The sequence below is a fragment of the Primulina tabacum genome, chromosome 1 (assembly GCF_025594145.1).
Source record: "Primulina tabacum isolate GXHZ01 chromosome 1, ASM2559414v2, whole genome shotgun sequence".
In the NCBI taxonomy this organism is placed as follows: Eukaryota; Viridiplantae; Streptophyta; class Magnoliopsida; order Lamiales; family Gesneriaceae; genus Primulina; species Primulina tabacum.
The window spans coordinates 33,903,080-33,930,753 of NC_134550.1; the positions used below are offsets into that span (position 1 = coordinate 33,903,080).

At 35.0% G+C, this 27,674-nt stretch overlaps 1 pseudogene; it reads left to right on the forward strand.

Moving 5' to 3' along the window:
• The first annotated feature begins 9,459 nt into the window (after positions 1–9,459).
• LOC142508127 (uncharacterized) lies at positions 9,460–27,397 on the forward strand (annotated as a pseudogene).
• Positions 27,398–27,674: the final 277 nt, after the last annotated feature.

The following is a 27,674-nucleotide window of genomic DNA, read 5'->3' on the forward strand; positions in this document are numbered from 1 at the left end:
TGTAGCTCCAAAGACTGAATCCAACCCTCCACTGCGAAAGGGTCGGTAGTACCCCTGAACTCTTTCATGTTGAGCCGTCTAAACTGCTCAAAAACATTTGTCTGTGGTCGAGGAGCCTGCTGCGCCTGCTCCAAAAGTCTAGCCATGCCCTCGAGAACTCAGTTAGCTGCATTCACTGGCAGTGGTGGCGTCAGAAGGCCTCTATCGCCTCCAGGGGTATCATCAAGACGGTCTATTCTATGGACACGTCTGGGAGGCATGATATCTGAATACAGTTCAAATTCTAAACATAACTTATCATGCTATTTAATCTGGTTTTTAAAACATTTAATAATGAAAGCAGCTAAAGATGTACTATAAGTCGTAAATCATGTAATCATGCAGGTGATAGCATTAAAACATTTAAATTGTTTAAAACATAAAATCTTAGAAACTTGAGGCTTGAAGACTGAGCTGCAGAAGCTGGCAGTAGTACAACCCTATACAGGACCCTTGTTTTGATACCAACTGAAACGTCTACTAATTTTTTTTATTAAAAAAAGCTTATTTTTGAAAATAAAATTTACAAGCATGCATACAATAACTACTGTAAATGACACATTTTTAAAATAAGATAAATCTGATGCTGAAAATATATGCAGTTAAAATATTCTCAAAAATCCTCACAATCATCAACATAAAAATACATAGTTTAAAAAATATCCAAAACACTCCTTTCTCATAAACATGATGTGTGGAAGAAGTAAGGTCCTCGGGTTAGCGTACGCACATCCAGCCCTGCCAACTTAGTCTCCGGCACCTACAATCACCTGATCAACATACTCACCTGCATCGTTCACATCTAGTGAGTCTAATGACTCAATACACCTGTAATGTTATAGTAAATACATATACATAACATGCAACAGTGAAAAGTACTGTAACATCGTATAGCAAATACATATAGAAAATGTCATTAACTGTGACTTTCGTATCATCGTATTAGGCGATGGATCCATCTATGTGTAACCGTGGTACCCGGCAGTGGGGGCATCAGCGACAACATTACCCGCCCACTGAGCCTTGGCCTTACATATCATAGTATTAACATATTCGTATTAGTCACAACCAACTCCGTTCCTTCAAAAACATGTCATCATATTCATCACTTAATAAAATCATGCATATACGTAAATTTTTCTTAAAATCAAGCATGCAACGTATATTTCATAATTACAAAAAAATTTGTATACATGATAGCATAAATGTTTAAAACATGTAAAATCAAGTTTAAGGCGCTGCCAGGACTAAACACTCGACTCATGTGCAAAATGACCATTTTGCCCCTGGAAACATAAAGTGACTGTTTTATCCCTGGACCTCAGAATTTCGACTCGAAGCTAACCAAACTCCTTAAAACACCACAAAAGATAATAATAATAATTTCTTAGAGGGAAACTCGGTTTTAGCTCGAATCGACTCGAAACTTAACCAAACTTTTCCCAAACTTTTAACACAACTTAATCCCATCCTAAAAGCCCTTAAACCAGCTATACCAGTCCAGTAAGCCCCTCAAACAGCCACTGCAATCTTCTGGATTTTCGACCCTTGCTAATCCTCAAACCCTAGTCGCGCCAAACTTATGTTTTTATCAATCCTAGACCTAACCCTCGAGGACCAGCCTTGGACCAGCCCTTCCTTGCCAACCTTAGGACCCTCCTGGACCGACCTGAGCACATCCCTCAGCCCCATGCACGCCCACCCCTCGAACTATCAAGAAAACGCACGCCCGAGCCATCTTCGAACCATATCGGCTCCTAGCCTAGGGACCTCCCTTCTACCCGAGACCAGCAGAGTATGTACATACCCTAAGCCTCAGTTGTTCCCTCCTGTACTGCACTATGGCCTGGTTCAGCGCTCTCTCGGTCAAGCCAACCATTGTCTTTCATAAAACTAACCCGAAACCCTACTCGCCTAAGAGCAACCCTTCGACCCTCACACAAACCGTGCACATCCTAGACTCCAGCATCATGACACCTTAGTTCCCAGCTTGCACGCCCCTCAAAAAACATAGATTCGGCAGCCCTTCCATAAGGAATCACTAAAACGTGAGATATATGCATAAACATATGTATTTCATGACAAACCAAAGCCAAAAATGTGATATCATCCAAGGACCAAGCAATGTACATACACAGCACACATAAAAGCATATATAAGACGTGAATGATGAGAAAAAAGAAGATACATGGCTTGCCTTAACTTTTTTGTGCTAAAAAACCCGAAGATACACGCGTAAGGCAAGCACCGGAGAGGCGGGGAGGAAGCTTTCTTGAAAAGTTGAGAGAAAACCAAAAATTACAGCTGAAGAGAGCTTTGAAAATGTGGCTGATGCTATGGGGTGGGGGGCCGAAGGGATTAGGGTAGGGTTAGGGTTTGATGGTGTAGGGTTTAAGTAGAAATTAGCACACTAATGAGCCCTAATTAAAAATTTAAAAAAGGTTCTGGGCCCATTAAGCACCCAAACACACTCCTGAAAAATATTTCTTTTGGTTACGTTTTTGAAAAAAATGCCCGAACACTCAAAAAGTCCTCCAAACCAATAAAATTTGCGTACCGCCTAAGAACATAGCCCGGCGGGTAAAAATACCCAACGAAGGCCCATTTTCAAAAATAATACTTAAAAACACCTCATATTAAATAATTAAAATTCATTATTTAATAAAAATAATTTTCCTGATTATCCCCGGTCTTCGTTACCCATTCGAGCACTTAAAACCCTAATGCATGAAACTTTAAAATACCCATGCAATGACACCTAACCATCCAATGATCATGCATTAAATGCATAAAAATAATTAAACATATATTTTAAATAAAATCCTAGATTGCATGCAGTGAGGTTACGTAGTTCGAATTTCCTAGACCTTACATATATACATACAAAAAACTTACCTATCATAGAATAAAAAATAAAACCCATTCACTACCCCTGTTTCCAATCGATCCCTCTTCCTTTCATAGTCAGCCGTCATCGTGGCACCTCCAGTAGTCAGGAAACAGTGCTATGAACCCAATAATCAAACCCTCCATCCTTGGTGCTATGTTCCTGCGCTAAACTGTGAGAAAAATCAGGTGATCGAGCCCTGTTCCAAACCCTATGTGTGCGCACATTCCTTGTCCGATCTGGATAAGTTTTAGCTTCAGCTTTTGGTTGATTTGTGACTAGTTGATGTTATAGTGAAGCACATATGGCTCCCCTGTCCTTCTAGCCATCTTCCAGACGTTATAAAGAAAATTCCAGTGAGTTTTCTGTTGATTTTCTGTCGAGATACTACCTCTAGACCACTAGCGACTAGTTTAAGCTCTAGCCTTGGTGTGTTCAAGTCCGAAAATTTCAACTCTACTTCGAATTGTAAGCTGTCGATTTTTAAATTTTTAGCTCCTCCGATTTAATTTTATTTCATTGATTATATTGCAACTGTTGTAACTGAGGGTGTTGTTGAAAGTGCGTTCAACCGTTAAACCCTTTTTGTAGCTATCATTTGCGACGGATTATTGAATTTGCGACGGTTTATGAAAAACCGTCAATAAAATTAGCGACAGATATCATGACAAACCGTCGCTAATTAGCGACGGTTTTCCATAGAGTCCGTCGATACTTTTAGCGACGGTTTATCATGTTGTCCGTCGCTAATTTTTTCAGTAAAATAAAAAAAAAATTACTTCTAATAATTAAATAAATCTTAAAAAAAACTTACAATCTGACTATGTTAACAATATTCTTGATCTTAACTAACACTTAAAAATTACCAAAAATTGAAACGAAAAAATTTACCCTAAATCGAAACTAAAATCGGCTAAGAGAGAAAAATTGAAGTATTGTGAAGTGGTGTGCAGGAAATGGACCGAAAATGCGGATATTTATAGACAATTTGCGACGGTTTTTTGGCAAACCTTCGTTATTAGCGACGGTAATATCATAATCTATCGCTATTAGTGACAGGTTAGACAAACACTGTCGCTATTAGCGACATTTGTTTATTAATTCGCCGCAATATTTAGCGGCGGTTTTTAAAACCGTTGCTAATTTAATACTTGTAAAACCGTCGCTAATTTAAAATTTGCGACGATTTTTCTATAAATCGTCGCTATATATCGGGACAATTTTCAAACCGTCGCTAAATTTAGCGACGATTTTTCTTAAAACAGTCGTAATTTTTAAATTAGCGACGGTTTTGTTAAAACCGTTGCTAAATATAGCAACAGTCTAAAAGAACCGTTGTTGTTTGTCCAAAAAACACGCTAATTGACAACAGTTGTCTTTGACCCTAAATATATAAACCGTTGTCTTTGATCCTAAAAAATGCTTAAAGACAATGGTTGATCGCCAAAAAAACGCTAAAAGACAACAGTTTTTAGAAAATCGTTGTCTTTTGCTTAAAAAACACACCTAAGAAAACGGTTTTCACTAAAACCGTTGTTAAAAAGTATACAACAACGGTTTTAGTGAAAAACCGTTGTCGTAGGTGCGTTGTTGTATGTCAAAAATCTTATAGTGATATTTCAGATTTACGTTGTCGGTTTGAAGGTTAGGACGTGTTTGAGGTATAATATTCGATCCGAGAAACTAGTATCAATTAATTGTGTGACTATTGTAAGAGTTATCGTTAAAATATTGATGATTGTGGTTATTTTGATAACTTTGGAATAAAAATTAGTCAAATAATTGGTTTATTGGTAAAGTTGAAAATTAAATGATTTGTTGAATATTTAAGGGATATTAGTTGAATATTTAATTTAATAAGTAAATTTGGATATTATTGTAAATAAATGCGTATGTGTGTTATTTAGAATATTGTGACAAAGTTTTGGTAATTAAATCATTAAAGATGGATTTTAGAAAATAAATTCAAGTTTAGTAAATTTGAGAATGATTTGGATTGATTTAACTTTATTTATGAATTTAAAAATTATTCGGCTTGTTATCTTAATTGTTAGGTCGATGAGACAAAGTTGAGCTTATTGTGGTTCAAATTTGGTTTAGGTATGTTATAGTTCGGTAACATACGATGATATATTATAAATTATGTTTAACTCGTATGGAGGCCGAGTTGAAGGTGGTAATTAGCACTGCCTAGCACACCTCGCATACTTGGCAAGGAGGTTTAGCTGAATGACGATGTAGCTCCCTTATTTATTGCTCGAGCATTATTCTTGTTGATCGTATTGTTCATTTAGCACTGTTTACCCCGTTGAAATTGAGACATGTTCATGCATTTCACATTTCATCTCTACTCATATTTATGCATTATTTACGTTATTTTTATGTTTGTTGTATTGTTTCATACCAGAATCCTAACATCAGTTGTTTACCGGGGGTTTGTTGTGGTTGCTTTTAGGCACCATGATATATCACTCGAGTGGTTTTGCAGCACCAGGCGGAGGTTCCGCTGGCAGAGCTCGTAGGTTGAGGTTGGATTGTTTGGTTTTGTTTTGTCGGAGTCTCTAAGTTGGCTATGTTTATACATTTTGAGTTGTTGTTAGTTTTATGTCGTGTTTAATTATCCGGAGAGATGTCCCGTGTATCTGTATAGTCATTTGGATGGATCGTTGTTTGTTTGTATTTGTATAGTCATCCACCCAAACTGGTGATTGGTAACATTCAACACCCCTTAGAACTAGAGAATAAATGGTTAACTAATTATTACATGTTGCTTTCATTTTACAACCTAAAATTGTAGATGAAGCTCTATTAGATAGCATTTGGATAGAAGTTATGCATGATGAACTAAATTAGTTTGATAGAATTCAAGTGTGGTCTTTAGCACCTAGACCTTCTCATAAGTCATTCATAAGAACCTGAAGGGCTTTATATAAATAAATTGAATGAAGATGGAACTGTAACTAGGAATAAAGCAATATCAGTAATTCAAGGTTTCAGACAGGAAGTAGGTATAGATTTTGATGAGACCTTTACACCATTAGCAAGGCTAGAGGCAATTAGAATCTTTCTTGCTTATATATCTTACAAAAACTTCAAAGTATTTCAGATGAATGTCAAGTGTGCTTTCTTAAATGGTCTGCTACAATAATAAATATAAGTTTAACATCCTCCAGGTGTTTTAAATTATGTTCTACCAGATTATGTGTTTTGATTAATAAAGCCTTCATGGATTAAAACAAGCACCATAAGCCTGCTAAGATATCTATCACAGTTTTTACTTGATCATGATTTTACAATTAGATATATGTATAAGATATATTTATATTTATTAAAAATAATCATATATTGTAAGTCTAGATTTACATTGATATAATTTTTGGTTCATCAAACTCGAAATTATGTGAGAATTTTGCAAGTCACATTACTAAATAGTTGCTGAAAATGTTTGGAATGGAGACTTGCTATTCTACTACAACTCCAATGAGTTCATCAGTTAAACTTGATAAAAATAAAGGGAGAAAATCAATCGAGGTAACAATGTATAAAGATTTAGTAGGGTCACTATTATACATAACTGCTAGCCGACCTGATATTATGTTTGCAAAATGTATTTGTGCTTGTTTTCAATCTGATCCTAAACAATCACATAATCTACCTACTAAAAGGATTTTGAAATATTTGAAGGAAATTCAAAGTGTAGGACTCATCTTTCAATTTAGTTGGTTACTCAGATGCAGATTATGCAGGATGCAAATTGAACAGAAAGAGTAGAGTGGGATATGTCAATTCCTTGAAGACTGACTAATTTCTCTTGATTTAGCAAGAAGCAACATCTATTGCCATCTCAACTGTCAAAGCTGAGTACCTAGCTGTTGGACGTTGTTGTGCCTTGATGTTGTGGATTCAACAACTTAAAGATTACGGCATGGATGCAATAGAATCATCTATCTTCTACGACAAAAGTAGTGTAATTGTAATTACTTACCATGTAATTTGAACTCACGGACCAAGCATCTCGACATTCGTCATCATTTTTTCATAGATCATGCCTTGAGAAAGAAAATTCAATTAGAATATGTCTCCACTGAACAACATATAGTTGAAAGATTCACCAAACCACTCGACCATGCTAAGTTTTCTTATTTCAAAAACAGTTTAGGCCTTTAAATTTATCTTATAATGCATATTTTTTGGGAGAACTTATCCAGTAAGCCTTACTTAGAGTCTAACTAATTCATCAGTATTTCTGGCCTAATTGGTCTCATCATATAGTAATAGCTAAGCTGATTCATTTATTCCTTAATTAATCATTTGAAGACAATCGTACATTTAAATTCTTTTTAAAATCACATTTAATTAAGTTTTAATTATTCAATATTTTTTAACGTCTTAAATTCCAATTAATTTGGTGATTGGTTCGTACAACGTAAGAATTTTTAAATTTCAAAATTTTAAGCTAACATAACACGTGTCCCAACTATCCGACCCAATTGTACATATATATCAGTTACCCTTCCAAATTTCATTTAACATTTCATCCAAATTCTCCGCAACTTTTCGCATTGCTTGCTCTAAAATTTTTTGACTTTTCAAACACTTAATTTTTTTAAAGAATCTTACATGGAAAAATGATGACCCCTTCATACATTGCAAATGCTTATGCTCTAGATTTTGAATTCATTTTTTCAATTGAAGAAGAAGAAATTATGGACGTATTTAAGCTATTGAGTCATCTGGACTCATAATATTTCTCAGATATTCTCTGGAAATCTATGCTAGATTTCAAGAATTTATATGAAAGGGGAACAATTAAACCTGATAGTAAGATTATGATGCCACTGGAACTGCAAACTGTACTGACCAAAGAAAATGTTTACTCTTATATCTTTAAGTTGCCCACTAAGGGGCTGAATGATTTCTACTATGAGCCCAAATCTCTTTTAGAGGAAATGAAGATCAAGTTCTCTGCTTCGGACATAACTATCAGTACTTCAGTAAAAATAAATAGATGAAGATGGAGTGCCAACTCCTAGCTAATGTTGTGGCCAAGTCAATCTTGGCTAAGGCATGATCTTTTGATGCATTTAGAAATTAGAAGTTTTTGGTCATGACTGCCATTGTCAGTGGAATAAAAATGAACTGGTTATCAGTTCTATTTCAAAGAATTAAGGCAATGATCTCTTCAGAAACGCAGCCAATGAGCTTTGCGATTCCACTAAGCCGTCTATTTGAAGATGCTGGTGTTCCACTCAGTGATCTTCTAGTTACTCTTCACAAGTTCAAGACCCTGAAGACCCAGAATCTTATTGCTCTAAGGCCTAAAGGACAGGCTCTGGACGTATCTCCCTCAACCTTAGTGAAAAGAAAAAAAATAAGTGAAGAGTTGGAAGTTGCAAAGAAAGCCATTAAAAGCAGCAAGGCTCAAGAATCCAAGCCTAAGAGGAAACTAGTGCTTCAATCCAGTGATTCAGAAGCAGCCACCCCTCCTCCTATTTCCAAGAAGCCCTGAACTTTCAAAAACAATACATTCTCAATTTCAATAGTGCTGAAACAAATTTTAGTTTTCTCTGTTTCTCAAGTACATGGTGGAGAAGATGTGATAGTTGCTGCAAAGGTAACTGATGTGAAGGTTTCTGACAAACAAGTGCCTTCTAAAGCCAAAGTTTCAACCATTCGTGTGCCATCAAGAGTTGTCCGTTTTTCAGTTGCTCCCCTTCCTCCTCGGCCAAAAAGATTGGTTATTAGATATCCAATCCAAACCACTTGATCAGGATCGAATTAAAAAATTTCAACAGCCTCAGCTAAAGGCAAAGATCTAATGGTGTAAGAATCTAAGCCAATATCTGCAGTCCAAACTTAAATCCACTTACTTGCTGATGAAGTGAATGATTATGAAGATGAAGAGATTCACATTTTTTATAATTGGATGAAGATTAGATATGTAAACCATTTATCCAAACTGAAGAAGAAGAAGAAGAATGCTTAGACAAGGCAATTCATCTAAAGAAGAATATTCTGAAGTTTTTTAAAACAAAAGGCATAAAAGATTCCCTTCAAAGAAGATTGTACTTGGTTGATCTCATGAAAATAAAAAGGTTGACTGAAATCTGTGCTGAAAGAAGGCATAATTACAATAATACACTCAACTGGCTTTGATGATATTAAAGTGATTAATCAGACAGATATGGAACTACTATTGTTACAGATGAAAGTAAAAATGTGGGAGCATGAGCATGAATTGATGATGCTAGTAGAAAAAAAAATGGAAAAGGATTCAAAATAATCATAGCAATCAGGCTCTCAACAAGTTGAAGAAATGGTTCAGCTTCCCTCTTCATTACCGCCTATCATACAATCAGAAACTGCGGTATCTCCACCGTAAAGGGAGATTTACTCAAGCAATGTTGATGAGGTTGGCAGTAAATTGCACAACAAAAGGATGACACTGCTGACGATAATCATGTGCCTTAACACAGTCTTCTCTCTTTCTCTCATGTTGTGCTCAAATTGGATGAACCAAAGACTTTGTGGACATGGTGTTTTTAGTAGAAAATTTCATCCCATCTAAGGCTATACTAATGAGAGAAGAAGTTGCAGAGACAGAGTCTGATGAAGAAATTTTTGTTAAAGCTATCGAAGAATCAGTTGTTGAGCTATCAATTGCTGATCAAGATATTTCTTATGTATTACATAATTATGTTGAGGCAATAAAAAAATATGTTGTGAATGCATCAGTAGTATCTCAAGGAGCAACTAATGATATTTGTTGGAATTTATGAGCTTCATAATTCGACAAACAAATCACTAAAACAACTGAAGAACTACATTGAACTGACGCAACTTAAATTTCATAACTATTATCCAAGACTGAAAGTACTTATGGGACTAAAATGGATTAATAATTGAAGTAAATAGACTAAAGTTCTTGTAAGTATAAATAAGTCATAAAAGTCTGATGATTCAAAGTTCGTTAAACAGATTGAAAATCATATTTAAAGACTTCGCAAAATTGAGCTGAAAGGACCTAATTGAGCTGAAATGTTCAAACTGAGAAGAGATCAGTTAGAACTGATGTAGTCCAGCTAAACTGATCAGTCGACCAGTTTGACTCCTAATCAGTTATCCACATCATCAGTTGAAATTTGAATTCTCAGCGGACAAACTGACAGTTCGCACCAAAGTAGAACATTCTGATACTCGTACCTCTGTCAGAAAAGGTTATCCACATGTACTAAAAGACGATTCAACGGATATTAATAAATAAATTCATTTAATCTGACCATTGGAATCGAAGATTATACATAGCTGATGAATTCAGTTGAAAAAGGATGATTCACAGTGAACGAACCATCCACAAACTACTATCAATCAGTTACAATTCATTCTCAAGTTTATTCAATTTACAAATCACATAATTTATCTCTTACTTCATTGATTTATTCTTAGCATTCAGGCTACTTGTTAGAGAAAATCAGTTATCAACTAATAAGTAAAAAGAAAACCTAATAATTTCAGTTTGGCAGAGTATAAGTCCAACTAAAATGAATTATTATAATTCTTTGTAATCAATCAAAGTCTTTTAGTGAATTCCTCTCTTTGAGATAGAAGGTGTAACGTAGGAATAATTGAAATCTCCGAACATCCATAAAACTCTTTGTGTCCATCTTATTATTCATTCTGTTATCGATACCTAATTCAAAAAATATTCAATCTATCCTTCAGTTTATTTTCGCACTACTAATATTAGTAAAGTTATAGATATTGATACACAAAATTTCATAATCAGTTCTTAAATAACTTATTCAAATCTGAAAATATTCACAAACAAAATTTTTTATTCAACCTCCTTCTAAACACATCATCTTCATTAACCGATCCTAATAAGTGGTATCATAGCGGTTAAAAGCTTGTTTGAATATTCCATACACTGAAATCTGATATCCATGTCTTAATTAAATAAAATCCCTGTGTTTTCCAAAAAAAATTCGATGACTGAAAATCAGAATGCAGGCTCATTTAGTTGCATATGATGATGATATATGGTACGTCATAGTTTACGGACAAATACAAATCATGAAAGCAAATAAAGTTGTTGATCTAACTGACGGAGCACCACATTGCATCGAAAAGTCACGCGATGAGTGGACAACAGAAATGTAACATCCGAAAACTAGTTCACGTAAACCGCATGCATTAAAATTATTTAAATTGCTTATTTATTTTATTCAATTAATTTTAAATGCATAAATGATATATTTTATATTATTAAATGTTAAAGTTGCATGATTTGACATGATTTCATGAAATTAAGAATTTTGTCCACCGAGGATGATGAAGATGAAAATTTTTTCCATAAAAGCTTTCAAGGCTCGATAATATGATTAAATATGATTAAATTTTTAAAAAAATATTGGAGTTCAAATTATTTCACGAGTCGAGCCTTATTTTAAGGGCCCAAAACTTTTTATTTTTAAAAGGTTCTTTAGTAAACTTTTATTTTATAAGTGAATGAGCCTTAATGAGCCTAATTCACCTAAGATTAATGGGCTTAATTATTCCTAAACTTAAAAACCTTCAAACCCTAAATTTTAAAGCCAAATTTTCGAAATTAAAAAGCTTAAGCTAGGGGTTCTAAGAGTCCTAGCAGCAACCAACTTTCACACACAACACACACTTAAATTTTCGAGAATTTCAAGCAAATCAAAGGCTAGTCGCTTTCCGTTCACTCCTCTTTGCAGCTCTCATCAACGATCGAATATACGAGGGTTTAACGCAAAGGCACGCTTCGAAACTTTCTTTTTGCACAATTCGAATCATATTATGCATGATTTATGTTTTTAAGCATGAAAAATGTTTAGATCAAATTATTTAACGTTTTGACATATATTTCTCAAAGTTTCGACGTTTATATGCATATATGAATTGTGTTTGATGTTCTGAGGGACACGCTGCCAATACGAGAGGTTTAAGGGATGGGAAAAAAGTGTCGTGTAAGGGAACAATTAAGGCTAGACAGAAGCTATAAACGATCCGTGCTTGGGTGAGGCTAGAACCTAGGGTTTCATGCACGGTTTTGGGATGGGGCGATCGGCTAGGGTTGCGGCTGGACCAGGGGCTCTATCAAGCATGGTCAAGACCTTGTGAGGGCTGTGTCCTAGTGATAAGAAGAGTCCTAGCACGGCTGCACTCGTCGATGGATGGATTATGGCAACCGCAAAAACCTAGGGCAATCATGGAGCGCGCGACTTGGCTGCAGGGTGCATGGGGCTGGTGCGCAAGGTCTGGGCTAGTCAATGATGGTCCAGCAGAGTAGGTTAGGGGCTTGACGAGGTCTGGTCCATGGCTGGCTCGAGGGTGGCTCAGGTTTTTGAGGGGCGTTGCTTGGTTTGGGGAGAGAAGGGTGGTTCGAATAGGGCTAGGTGAAGATAAGGTGCTCTAACCGTGGTCCACAGGGGTTGGATCGTGGTTCAAGGGGGTATTTTAAGGATGAAAATTTTATGTTAAAAATTTGGGAAGAAAATATTAAGTTTTGAATTAATTCGGGTTTGAAACGCTTCACGATTTTGCTATTAAGTCATTAATTTGAAAGGCCTGGGTTTACATCAACGAAAAATATTAGAAGTCAAACTTTAGCTTATATGATGGTTCGTGATGGATTCGAGTTGAAAAAAATAAGAAAAGTCAAAATTGGGAAGTTCAGGGTCTAGGGATAAAATGATCATTTTAAGTCCCGGATAGTTCGAAAGATGTGGCAGTGTCCCGAATAATCATAATACATGTTAAATTATATTTTTAAAATGCTTATGATGAAAATATGATATTTTTATGATATATGAAAAATCTGTCCGATTTTCCCGAAATGCTATTTTTACTGATTTGAAGGACACAATATTTTTTGATGAAAGGAGAGGAAAAATATTTTGAAGAATGTGAATTGACTGTGATACAACAGAAATGTGGGGGATCTGTTTTAAGAAAGAATGGTGAACTTACAAAGAGAGAGTCCGTTTAAAGGAGAAGACCCTATAGAGAGCCCTGCGATCGTATTTCGATATTTGGTCACGACCTAGTGACAAGAGTTGCTGAAACTCCGCCCCCAGGTACTGGTGTATATAGACTGATCATTCGAGCAGAGGATGAATGATAAAAGATAGTCACTTTCAAGGATCAAACTTCAACCAAAATTATATACGATGATAAAAGGCTTTATTATTTAATGATTCATGCTTTACCACTTCCAAATCCTGATCATAGCTCGGTCATGCTTACCGAGATGGAGAGGTCCCCGGACACGTTCTTCGTCTTCCAAACTCGTTCATAATTGGTCACAAGACAATTCGCTTACCTCAAAAACATAAAACATTTTCTTTGCACGTCGAGCATACTAATATATTATGCATGCCTGCCCAAGACAAAATTTAAATTTATTATTATTATTTTTTTTAACACAAAGCTTTACCGCTCGGGCACCGAGCAAAAATTTTCAGGATTTGAAATGACAGCTGATTCGATTTTTGAGACCTAAAAAAGCGTTCATAAATCGTTTCAAACATTTTTGCTCAAACTTTGCATAACATAAACGGATTTTTACACACATTATACATCAAAATACTTACTATGACAAGAATGATGGGAAAAAATGAAAGAATATACATGTCTTTGCGTCTAAACGCTCGAAGATAACGAATACCGACGCGGTGGATTACGGGAGGTGACCGGGGAACGCTTGCTACACGATTTTTGCTCGAGAAACGGACTAAATCTCCAGGAATTTTCATGGGAAAGGGGTGGTTGCGGGGAGAAAACTTAGAACCCTAGATTTTCCCTTCAATTGAACGTGTAAGTGTGTGTGTAGTGTGTGCCGATGTGTGTGTGTATAGCATGTATGTGTGTGTGTGTTATTAGGGAGTTAATTAGGAGTTAATTAGTTTAATAAAAATACTAATAACCAATTAACATGATAAATAAAATACTAACTATTTAATCTCACTCAAAGATTTAATAAGATAATTAAATACTAAATTTTCAATATTAAAATTCCCAAATTCAAATTAATATTTTTTTTAAAAGCTTAAAATCTTAAAATTACCTAATAAATTTAAGTATGCTTTAAAATACTTAAAATCCCATAAATCATTTACAATATCAATTTTATTGACTTGAATTAAAATACCACAATAATCATAAATCGCCTAAATCGTCTTCTGTCTCTTTTCCCGATCCTGTGTCGAATATTCGTCTGAAACATAAAACTTAAGAAAAAATTTTAACGTGCATCAAATAAACATGTAATAATTTAAAATAATGCAAATCATAAATCATGCATTGTAAAAAAATCATATAAAAAATTAAATAAGTAATTTAACAATTTAATAAATGCATTGGTTTACGTGTACTGATTTTGGGGTCTACGATTCCTCCCTCACTTAAATAAATTTCGTCCTCGAAATTAAATCTTACCAAACAAGTCCGGATAGCGACTTCTCATATCTGCTTCGGTCCTCCCAAGTTGCCTCCTCCGCTGATTGATACAGCCACTGGATTTTGACCAACTTGGTCACTTTGTTCCGAAATCTTCGCTATGTCTGTCTAGAATTCAGATAGATCTTTTTTCAAATGAAGGATCTGGAGCAAGCTGAAACGACTTATAACTCAAAACATGCGAAGGATTCGCCATATACTTCCTCAGCATCGAAACGGAAATACATTGTGTACTCCGGCTAGATTCGGAGGTAGAGCTACACGATAAGCAAGTGTCCCAACTCTGTCAAGAATTTTTAATGGCCCTATGAATCTCGGACTCAACTTGCCTCTTTCCCAAACCTCATAACACCTTTCATGGGTGCTATTTTTACGAATACGTGATCTCCTGCGGCAAATTCGAGATCCCTCCTTCTCTTGTCAGCTTAACTCTTTTGGCGACTCTGGGCGGTCTTCATCCTGTCTCGGATCTTGACCACCATGTCTGCAGTCTGCTAAACAATCTCAGGGCCAAGTTCTGATCTCTCACTGACTTCATCCCAAAGAATCGACGAACTACACTTTCTTCCATACAGTGCTTTGTAGAGAGCCATACCTATAGATGATTGAAAACTGTTGTTGTAGGTAAATTCCACTAGGAGTAGTTTCCATTCCCCATTCCCATGGAAATCGATCACACATGCTCGCAACAAATCTTCCAATATCTGAATCACTCGCTCAGACTGGCCATCTGTCTGAAGGTGAAATGTCGTACTGGATAGCAACTTCGTCCCCATAGCTGCATGTAAACTCTTGTATAAGGACGATGAATCTCGGGTCCCTGTCAGACACAATATAAACTGAGATCCCGTTAAATCTGACAATCTCCCGAATATAGAGCTCTGTATACTGAGTCATGGAAAACGTCGTCTTCATCGGTAAGAAATGTGCCGATTTAGTAAGTCGATCAACTATAACCCAAATAGCATTAGATCCCATAATTGACCGCGGAAATCCAATAACGAAATCCATGGTGACTTTCTCCCATTTTCACTCGGGAATAAGGAGCGTTTAAGCATTCCTGCTGGCCTTTGATGCTCTGCTTTCACTTTCTGACAAGTAAGGCATTCAGATACAAAGCATCGAATATCTCGCTTCATCCCTGGACACCAATACCACATCTGTAGGTCCTTGTACATCTGGGTATCCCCTGGATGGATGGAATACGGAGATGTATGTGCCTCTGTCAAAATATCCTCTCTGATCGAATCAACACTAGGCACACACATCCTTCCTTTGTACCTCACAATACCATCGGACACTGCGTAGAGTAAGGTTGTGGAAAAAACCATTCTTGAACCTTGTGAAGATGATGATAAATCAACTCCAAAGGGTAAGAAAGTGGAACCCATAACTTGCGAAGAGGAGGATCAACAGACAATGTCATCACCATTCCCTCATGCATTGAAAAATACAAAAAAAATCAAATTTTATTTCTGATATATGTGATATTTTTAAACAAGTAAAAGTTAATATTCCTTTATTAGATGCAATAAAGCAGTTACCATCATATGCCAAATTTTTGAAAGACTTGTGCACTGTGAAAAGAAAATTGAATATGAAAAAGAAAGAAATTTTAGCTGAACAAGTAAGTGCAATCATTCAAAATAATAATACTTTGAAATACAAAGACCATGGTTGTCCTACTATTTCATTATTAAAAATGCCTTGCTTGATTTTGGAGCTAGTGTTAATTTACTTCCATATTCAGTTTATAAAGAACTCAATTTAGGTGTGTTAAAACCTAATTCGGTAACACTTTTACTTGCTGATAGATCTGTTAAAGTGCCAAGATGTATGGTAGAAGACGTGTTGGTCCAAGTTGATAACTTTGTATATCCTGTAGATTTCATAGTTTTAGATACACAACCTATTGAAGCTTGTAATGCAATTCCTGTAATTTTGGGTCGTCCATTTTTAGCTACTTCTAATGCTCTAATAAATTGCAGGAATGAAATAATGAAGTTGTCATTTGTTAACATGACATTTGAGCTTAATGTTGTTAATCTTTGTAAGCAATCACATGATAAAGGAGATGAAAGTGAAGATGAAAATCTTATTGAAACTCTTGTGTAAGAAAACATTCAAGAAGAGAGTACCCGTGACCAATTAGATATGTGTTCAATCGATACTGTTAAAGAAAATATTGAAATTAATCTTGAAGATTCTATCAGGTTTCACTCGTTACTAGGATCGGAGAAAGAATTTGAGGCAAAATATGAGAACAAAGATGAACCACCCATATTGGAGTTGAAACATTTGCCAGAAGAATTGAATTATGCATTCCTTGGAGAAGATGGAACATATCTGGTGGTAATTTCTTCCAAACTAGCAAGTGATCAAAAAGGTAAATTAGTTGATATGCTTAAAAGACATAAAGATGCAATTGGTTTAACACTAAAAGATCTCAAGGCATTAATCCACTAATTTGCACTCACAAAATTCATTTAGAAGAAAATGCTAAAACATCTCAACACAACCACAAAGGAGATTAAATCTACACATGAAAGATGTTGTTAAAACTGAAGTCTTCAAATTACACGATGTTGGAATTATCTACCGTATTTCTGATAGTAAGTGGGTAAGCCCAACACAAGTAGTTCCAAAAAAATCTAGCATCACAGTGATAAAAAAATGAAAAAAGTGAATTGTTAACAAGTCGAGTCCCATCTAGTTGGCGGATGTGTATTGATTATAGAAAATTAAATGACGCCACTAGAAAAGATCATTTTCCATTACCATTTTTGGATCAAATTTTAGAAAGAGTAGAAGGTCATCCCTACTATTGTTTTCTTGATGGATATTCAAGCTATTATCAAATTCCCATTGCACTTGAAGATCAAGATAAAACTACATTCACTTGTCCTTTTGGAACATTTGCATTCAGAAGGATGCCATTTGGTTTATTCAATGTACCAACAACATTTCAAAGATGCATGCTAAGCATTTTTAGCGACATGGTTGAAAATTGTTTGGAGATTTTCATAGATGATTTAACTGTTTTTGGGAATACATTTGATAATTGTCTTGAAAATTTGGAAAAAGTTTTAAAAAGATGTGAGGAAAAATGTCTTATTTTAAATTAAGAAAAATGCCATTACATGATTACTTCTTGGATTTGTTTGGGACATGTTGTGTCATATAATAGAATTGAAGTTGATAAAGCAAAAGTTGATGTTATTGCCAATTTACTTTCTCCAAAAACCATTATAGAAATTCGCTCATTTTGGGGACATGATGGATTTTATAGGAGGTTTATAAGGACTTTAGTTTAATCACTAAACACATTTGTAACCTCTTAACAAAAGACATTGCATTTGAGTGGACTCAAGAATGTCAAAATGCTTTTGATAAAATCATTCGACATTTAACATCAGCTCCTATCATGCAACCTCGTGATTGGTCTTCACCATTTGATATCATGTGTGACGCGAGTGATTATGCAGTCGGTGCAGTATTGGGTCAAAGAAGAAACGGTAAGCCTTATGTGATATATTATGCAAGTAGAACATTAAACAATTCTCAAATGAAGTATTCCAAAGCTGAAAAAGAATTACTTGCTGTGATATTTGCATTAGATAAATTTCGTTCTTATTTGAATAGATCAACGACTATTATGTTTACTGATCATTCTGCTATTAGATATTTATTGACCAAACAAGATGCAAAGCCACGACAGATACGATGGATTTTTTTGCTCCTATAATTTGACATTGTAATTGAAACGTCTGCCCTTTTTCGTTTTCTTAAAAAGTACTAGAAATTTTTTATTTTAACCTCACTTAGCATCGGCCGAACCATAAAATATTTTTGACATCATTTTAAAAGTAAAATAACTAACTATTTTATCAACTCAAAAACATTATTTGAAAAGTATAGCCCATACTATAACCTCTAAAAAATCACTCATAAATAAATTTTCGTAAAAATAACTTTAACATCACGTAAAATCATAAATCATAACTAGTACGGAAAACTAGCGTAGGTCCTCGGGTTATGTGCACCGACAGTCCAGCAAGTCACTCGTCAAGGCCTCCAATATCATTGCCATTAATCCCACCTGCATCAACACACCTAGTGAGTCTAAAGACTCAACACGTCCTATCTTGGTAACAAGTAATACGTAATACAGTTAACATATAACAGTGAAAAATATTTATACTTAAAATATCATTTTAATGAAGATGCATAAACTTAAACTTAAATATTTTTGTAAACATTTTCGTGATGCATAAAAACATTTTCAAAAGACATAAACATATCACTTAAACATATTGATATTCATGTCCATATTCGTATTCATACTCATGTTCGTGTTCATGTTCGTTTTTGTTGAATTCAGATCGTTGATTGTGACTTTCATATACGTGATAGGCGATGGATCCATCTACAAGTAACCACAGTACTGGGCGGCGGGGGACACCAGCAACACTCTCACCGGTCAACTGGGCCTTGGCCTTACGTATTATCATATCATCGTATACATATACATATACATATCCGTATCCAAGGAAATACGATCGTCGGGCTCCCACTGGGACCATAACTCTCACGATATCTCTAACATATCATCGTGTTAGTCACAATCCCTTCACATCCTTCAACATATTATCATCACTTAATAAAAATCATGCATATAACATTTTTTATTTTAAACCAAGCATGCAACATGTCTTTTAATGTTATTGTTTCATCATGAAAATTCATAGGCATTTAAAATGAGCATTTTAACATTTTAAATCATAAACATATAAAATAATCATTTTACCCTGTAAACATTCATAAACATTAAAAATAATCATATTAGCATATAAAACAGCAAATAGGGCACTGCCATGACGTTTACTAATTTTCCGGTGTAAAAAGACCGTTTTACCCTTGGACTTGACGTTTTACGTTTTTGACGTATTCTTGATTTTCTTGACTCTAACATATCCCAAATAATTCTTTAAGCTTAAATTAAAATTCCCATAATTTTATGTAGCTTAAAAACGAGACTTTTTAATTATTTCGTATTTGGACGTGTTTGAAGGCGTTTTAATTCCGAAAAATCCCAAACTTTAATATAAAATTCCTAAATTCTAAGTTTAGTATTTTATATTATTTTAGTCCCCATGAACCACGACTCGACCCCCGAGAGCCGTTTTTCAAGTTATTTCTCGAAATAAAAACCCTAAGCTACACCCAAGACCACCCATGAGCCAACCCGTGATTTTGTCGAGCCACGCCCGAGCCACCGTGATCCAAACCCTTCCCAACCCCATTAGGGACCTACAGGACTCATGCTAACCCACAGGACTCGAACTCAGCCCCAAAACAGAACACAAACTTCGACCCTTACCATGGCCGAGAACTCCTATGATTCATGGACTCTATATTCCTGCGTTTAGGACCCTAGCCATCAAGCCATCCCTTGAACCAGCTTGTTGTGCACCCCCCTAGGACTCTAAGGTCTCACCCTAGCCCAGCCGAAGCCCCCTTGGCCGAGCCTTTCCTCCTGCACGCTGCTGTCAAGAGCCGCGATCCCTCCTTGGCTCTCGGGTGGGAGTTCTAACTTGCTAGGACTCCTCCAATCCACCCAAACTTGGGTTCTAGAATGACTTGGACCCTACCCCTGACTCACCCACGGTCTTAGCTCGGTCTTGGTCCCAACCGAACCCCAGCTAAGCCATCCTTCATGAAACCGAACCATATGATCCCATATGGCAGCAACTTGCTTCCAGCTTTCGTGTATTCTTTTGTGCAGTGATTGTGGTTTGTTCTAGGACTCTAAACTCATATAAAACAATACTTGGTTGTGTCCTAATCATGGCAGCCCCTTATACAATATAAAAACATGTTATTGGCAAACAAAACCCATGTTTTAGAACCCATATGCATGAAATTTCAAAAATAATGAAAAGTGCTTCTTGAATTACGTATTTTTCATGCACAAAAATATAATATGGTGTGATGATGTTTTAGAAGGGAAGAGTAGGCGTGCCTTTGCGTATTTAACGCTCGAATATCCGTTGACGACGAAGAACGGAGGACGGCTATGGCTTCTACTTTACATGTTGCCTTCGAAAAACCCTTCCTCCAAGTGTTAGTATGTGAGCTGCCGTGTGTGGAGGTGTAGGAAGGTTTTCAGAATATAAATTATAGGGTGGCCGATTGTTTTCCACAAACTAGACTAGGGTTTGTGATATTTTTACACTTTAAATACTAATTTAATTACTAAGTAAGCTTTAGGCCTATTAAGCCATAAAATTTAAGCCCATTAGTTTAATTAGGACATAATTAAAATATTAACAAAGTTTTTCTTTAATTAAATATGTGAATTTATTAGCCGGGTTGCCAAAAATCTCGTATTTTAGTTGAAAAACCAACACCGATAACATTTACGTCCTGACGTATAAAATCACCTCAAAACCACTTTATTTTCAAAAATACTAAAAAAAACATCGACCATATTTGAAATAATTAAAAATAATTATTTAATAAAAATATTTTCTATTTTTCAGCCCTCGGTCCCCGTTCCTCGATCGTCACTTGAATATTCCTTAAAAAATACAATTTTTTATGCAATCATGTAGAAAAATATATTTCAAATATGCAAGTATGCGAAACATAATTAATTCATGCAATTAAAACATTTAATTAATATACAAAAGAATTTAATAATTGCATGCACGTGGTTTGCGTGGACTTTAAAATTTTTGGATCGTTACAATCTTCCCCCCTTAAATTGAATTTCGTCCTCGAAATTCGCTTATCCTAGATAACCCAAAGTTTAGGCTTAGTCCTAATATCCCAAAAATCCACGCTTTCGCTGCTTTCAATTTTTCTTATGATTTTCAATATTAAAAGAAGGATGACCATACTTATCATATATTATTTTTCTTATTTTATACCCAAAATATTCATCAAATTATCAATTTAAATCTTAAAATCCCAAACACACCTTCAAATTCTTAGATTTTTCAAGCCTAATATCGATTCATCATTAAAAACCCATGATCAACATTCCTTATAACACTATAACCAAGATATCTCAAGGTTTCAAATATCCTTAAAAGTCTAAATCATCGAAAACTCTTATCAATTAACCCATTCAATTCTCACTTATGGTTAGACTAGTTCCCAAATTCCATAATAATTGCAAAATAAATTCTTAATTTCCTCGAAAATTATCCTAATTGGTCCTTAATTTCGAAAATCTTACGATTAACCCATAAGTTCTTGGCATTCTTAATTCTTTTCTACGGGTTTCCCATAACATAATTTCGATAAATTTAAACTTATTTACCCAAAAATCAATTCCTATAATCAAACTTACCTTTCATCAAACTTAAAATCCCAATTTATACATATTCTTATTCCCAAAGATAATCGCAGTCTTCGAATCATTATTACTTATGTCTAATTCCCAAAAATTAATTCAACTAGTAACCATGAATCATAAATATTTTCTTAGAAAATCTACGTGTCCCATAAAGCATTCATAATATTCACGATAAACCTATAGCCCAAAAAGTAGAACGTCAATACTAATACCCAAAAATCAACATGGTCCAATTTCTACCACAAAACCTACATGCGTTGAAATCAAATAATTTCTTATTTCATATCATATCACGTATAAAAATTCTAGAGCATATAAAACATTTATCATCATAATGCTATTAAACATGTGATGTGAACATATAAGCCATGTACTTATGAAGGTAACATCATAAAATCATATAAAGCATGTAAACTTACAAATTGAGGCTTGACGACCGATCTTTCTAGCGCTGATGGTGGCACAACCCTTTACAGGACCTTTGCTCTGATACCAACTGAAACGGCTGCCCTTTTTCGTTTTCTTAAAAAGTACTAGAATTTTTTTTTAACCTCACTTAGCATCGGCCGAACCATAAAATATTTTTGACATCATTTTAAAAGTAAAATAACCAACTATTTTATCAACCCAAAAACATTATTTGAAAAGCATAGCCCATACTATAACCTCTCAAAAATCACTCATAAATAAATTTTCGTAAAAATAACTTTAACATCACGTAAAATCATAAATCATAACTAGTGCGAAAAACTAGCGTAGGTCCTCGGGTTATGTGCACCGACAGTCCAGCAAGTCACTCGTCAAGGCCTCCAATATCATTGCCATTAATCCCACCTGCATCAACACACCTAGTGAGTCTAAAGACTCAACACGTCCTATCTTTGGTAACAAGTAATACGTAATACAGTTAACATATAACAGTGAAAAATATTTATACTTAAAATATCATTTTCATGAAGATGCATAAACTTAAACTTAAATATTTTCGTAAACATTTTCGTGCTGCATAAAAACATTTTCAAAAGACATAAACATATCACTTAAACATATTCATATTCATGTCCATATTCGTATTCATATTCATGTTCGTGTTCATGTTCGTGTTTGTTGAATTCAGATCGTTGATTGTGACTTTCATATACATGTTAGGCGATGGATCCATCTACATGTAACCACAGTACTGGGCGGCGGGGGACACCAGCAACACTCTCACCGGTCAACTGGGCCTTGGCCTTACGTATTATCATATCATCGTATACATATACATATACATATCCGTATCCAAGGAAATGCGATCGTCGGGCTCCCACTGGGACCATAACCCTCACGATATCTCCAACATATCATCGTGTTAGTCACAATCCCTTCATATCCTTCAACATATTATCATCACTTAATAAAAATCATGCATATAACATTTTTAATTTTAAACCAAGCATGCAACATGTCTTTTAATGTTATTGTTTCATCATGAAAATCCATAGGCATTTAAAATGAACATTTTAACATTTTAAATCATAAACATATAAAATAATCATTTTACCCTGTAAACATTCATAAACATTAAAAATAATCATATTAGCATATAAAACAGCAAATAGGGCACTGCCATTGACGTTTACTAATTTTCCGGTGTAAAAAGATCGTTTTACCCCTGGACGTGACGTTTTACGTTTTTGACGTTTTCTTGATTTTCTTGACTCTAACATATCCCAAATAATTATTTAAGCTTAAATTAAAATTCCCATAATTTTATGTAGCTTAAAAACGAGACTTTTTAATTATTTCGTATTTGGACGTGTTTGAAGGCGTTTTAATTCCGAAAAATCCTAATCTTTAATATAAAATTCCTAAATTCTAAGTTTAGTATTTTATATTATTTTAGTCCCCATGAACCACGACTCGACCCCCGAGAGTCGTTTTTCAAGTTATTTTTCGAAATAAAAAACCCTAAGCTACACCCAAGACGACCCATGAGCCATCCCGTGATTTTGTCGAGCCACGCCCGAGCCACCGTGATCCAAACCCTTCCAAGCCCCATTAGGGACCTACTGGACTCATGCTAACCCACATGACTCGAACCCAGCCCAAAAACAGAACACAAACTTCGACCCTTACCATGGCCGAGAACTCCTATGATTCATGGACTCTATATTCCTGCGTTTAGGACCCTAGCCATCAAGCCATCGCTTGAACCAACTTGTTGTGCACCCCCCTAGGACTCTAAGGTCTCACCCTAGCCCAGCTGAAGCCCCCTTGGCCGAGCCTTTCCTCCTACACGCTGGTGTCAAGAGTCGCGATCCCTCCTTGGCTCTCGGGTGGGAGTCCTAGCTTGCTAGGACTCCTCCCATCCACCCAAACTCGGGTTCTAGTATGACTTGGACCCTACCCCTGACTCACCCACGGTCTTAGCTCGGTCTTGGTCCCAACCGAACCCCAGCTAAGCCATCCTTCATGAAACCGAACCATATGATCCCATATGGCAGCAACTTGCTTCCAGCTTTCGTGTATTCTTTTGTGCAGTGATTGTGGATTTTTCTAAGACTCTAAACTCATATAAAAAAAGTACTTGGTTGTGTCCTAATTATGGCAGCCCCTTATACAATATAAAAACATGTTATTGGCAAACAAAACCCATGTTTTAGAACCCATATACATGAAATTTCGAAAATAATGAAAAGTGCTTCTTGAATTACGTATTTTTCATGCACAAAAATATAATATGGTGTGATGATGTTTTAGAAGGGAAGAGTAGGCGTTCCTTTGCGTATTTAACGCTCGAATATCCGTTGACGACGAAGAACGGAGGACGGCTATGGCTTCTACTTTACTTGTTGCCTTCGAAAAACCCTTCCTCCAAGTGTTAGTATGTGAGCTGCCGTGTGTGGAGGTGTAGGAAGGTTTTCAGAATATAAATTATAGGGTGGCCGATTGTTTTCCCCAAACTAGACTAGGGTTTGTGATATTTTTACACTTTAAATACTAATTTAATTACTAAGTAGGCTTTAGGCCTATTAAGCCATAAAATTTAAGCCCATTAGTTTAATTAGGATATAATTAAAATATTAAAAAAGTTTTTATTTAATTAAATATGTGAATTTATTAACCGGGTTGCCAAAAAGCTCGTATTTTAGTTGAAAAACCAACACCGATAACATTTACGTCCTAGCGTATAAAATCACCTCAAAACCCCTTTATTTTCAAAAATACTAAAAAAACATCGACCATATTTGAAATAATTAAAAATAATTATTTAATAAAAATATTTTCTATTTTTCAGCCTTCGGTCCCCGTTCCTCGATCGTCACTTGAATATTCCTTAAAAAATACAATTTTTTATGCAATCATGTAGAAAAATATATTTTAAATATGCAAGTATGCAAAACATAATTAATTCATGCAATTAAAACATTTAATTAAAATACAAAAGAATTTAATAATTGCATGCACGTGGTTTGCGTGGATTTTAAAATTTTTGGGGCGTTACAGTAATCAAAGATAAAAAAAGGAATCGAGAATGTCGTAGCGGATCATTTATCGAGACTAGTAACAAGATCATCTTGTGAAATGGAACCAATTGATGATAATTTTCCTGATGAACATCTATTTTCAGTTACTACTACACATTGGTTTGATAACATAGTAAATTTTCTTGTAACAGGAAAAATGTCACTGCAATGGAGTTCCCAAGATAAAAGAAAAATTTTGAATGAGGTAAAAAACTTTTATTGGGATGATCTGTATCTGTTTAAGTATTGTCCAGATCAAATTTTTCGACTTTGTATACCCGAAAATTAGGTAACTAGAGTCATTAAATTTTGTCATTCAGAAGCATGCAGAGGACATTTTTCTTCAAAGAAAACGGCTGCAAAAATCTTGTATTGTGGATTTTATTGGCCCACTTTATTTAAACACACTCACTAAATCTGCAAGATCTGTGAAAATTTTCAAAAATTGGGTGAGATTTCAAAAAGAAACATGATTCCCTTGAATCCTATCATTGATATTGAAATCTTTGACGATTGGGGAATTGATTTTATGGGACCTTTTCCACCGTCGTTTGGATACTTGTATATTTTAGTTGCAGTTGATTATGTTTCCAAATGGGTAGAGGCAATTCCACGTCGAACTAATGATCATAAAATCATCATCAAATTTCTGAAAAAAAATATTTTTAGTAGATTTGGAATTATTCGAGCCATGATAAGTGATGGGAGAACTCACTTTGTTAATAAACCATTTGCTTCATTAATGAAAGAATATGGTATTACTCACAAAGTAACTACTCCTTATCCTCAAACAATTGGACAAGTTTAATTAGCTAACAGGGATATAAAGAAAATTTTGGAAAAAAACTGTTAATCCAAATAGAAAAGATTGGTCTCTGCGACTTAATGATGCACTTTGGGCATATTGAACAGCTTTTAAAACATCATTGAATATGTCTCCCTATAGGTTGGTTTACGGAAAACATTGTCATTTGCTTGTGGAATTGGAACATAAAGCTTATTGGGCGATCAAAACTTTTAATTCAAGCATGGATGATGCAAAAAAATTGCGCAAATTGTAACTCAATGAACTTGATGAACTTGGAAATGACGCGTATGAGAATTCAAGAATTTATAAAGCAAAAATCAAATCATTTCATGATAGAACAATTCTTAGAAAATCATTTGAGATTGGTAAAAAAGTTTTGCTTTATAATTCTCGACTTCACATATTCTCAGGAAAATTACGATCAAGATGGACAGGCCCATATGTTGGAAAACATGTACATCTCTATGGAGCTGTGGACATTGAAAATCCTAAAAATAGTAATATTTTTAAAGTAAATGGACAAAGGCTTAAACTATTTTTAGAAAATGAAATCTTTCAAGAAGAAATTATTTTCCTTTCCGATCCTTGAGTTTTTGTATTGCATTTAATTTTTTTTGTTTTTATTGGAGCTTTTCTTAATTTTTTTATTTTCCCGGTTAAATGGCGGAAAACGATACTCCGTGACTCTCATAGTCGGTTAAATCAGTTTCCCAGAATTGCAGATACAAAAATTAAAAAAAATCATTTCATTTCTTTTCAAAATGGATGAAATTCTCTCAATTTTTTTTAAATATTTTTCCTCTGTTTCTAAAAATGTTCTAAGAAAAATTTATGCAGGTAGGTGTGAAAGATTGAGATTGCTAATGCAAAAAGGAATTCCAGAAGATATTCGACTTGTAATAGAAGCTACGGTCCGATTAGGAGGAGAAGTTCCACAGTCATTGCTCATTCGGTATATGCCTGGATTAGGAAAATACATTTATGCGGAGAAACGAAGGGCAAAAAGGTTAAGGGTTTGTCATAAGTGTGCAAGATGGACTTGTGACAAACGATGCAAATCTTTGAGATGTGTTCCCAATAACAGAGAAGATAAAATTGGTTTCATTAAGAATGGGCTGAGTATGGAGTCTTTAGATAAAATCTTATTGACTTTAGACGCATTCTAGTGGACACGTGCATATTGAACTTCTCCGTTTATGGAAACAATTCCAAGATGAGCGTCATCGTAATTGTCTTGGTAATCTTTCTAAAAAGACCATGTTTGCCAGTTTATAAGAAAATTGGATGAGAAGCATATACTCGACTCATAGAAGGCGTTAAAACCGTTTCTGGACGTAAAACTAGAGGAAAATTGTTAGCCACAATCGCATTACTGTCTATATGCATGAGTGTCATTATTGTTTTTACTGTTTATTCTGCTTATAGCTGTGACCCATAGTTTTGTCATGATAACATATTACCCCTATAAAATCTCTCATCTTTCTTTATATTTTCGCAGAACAAAAAGAAAATAAAAACTGTTGGATCTCGGTTTTCTCGTGCCCAAAACGCAGCGAAAGTTTTAAAGTTTTTATTTTATTTTTACAA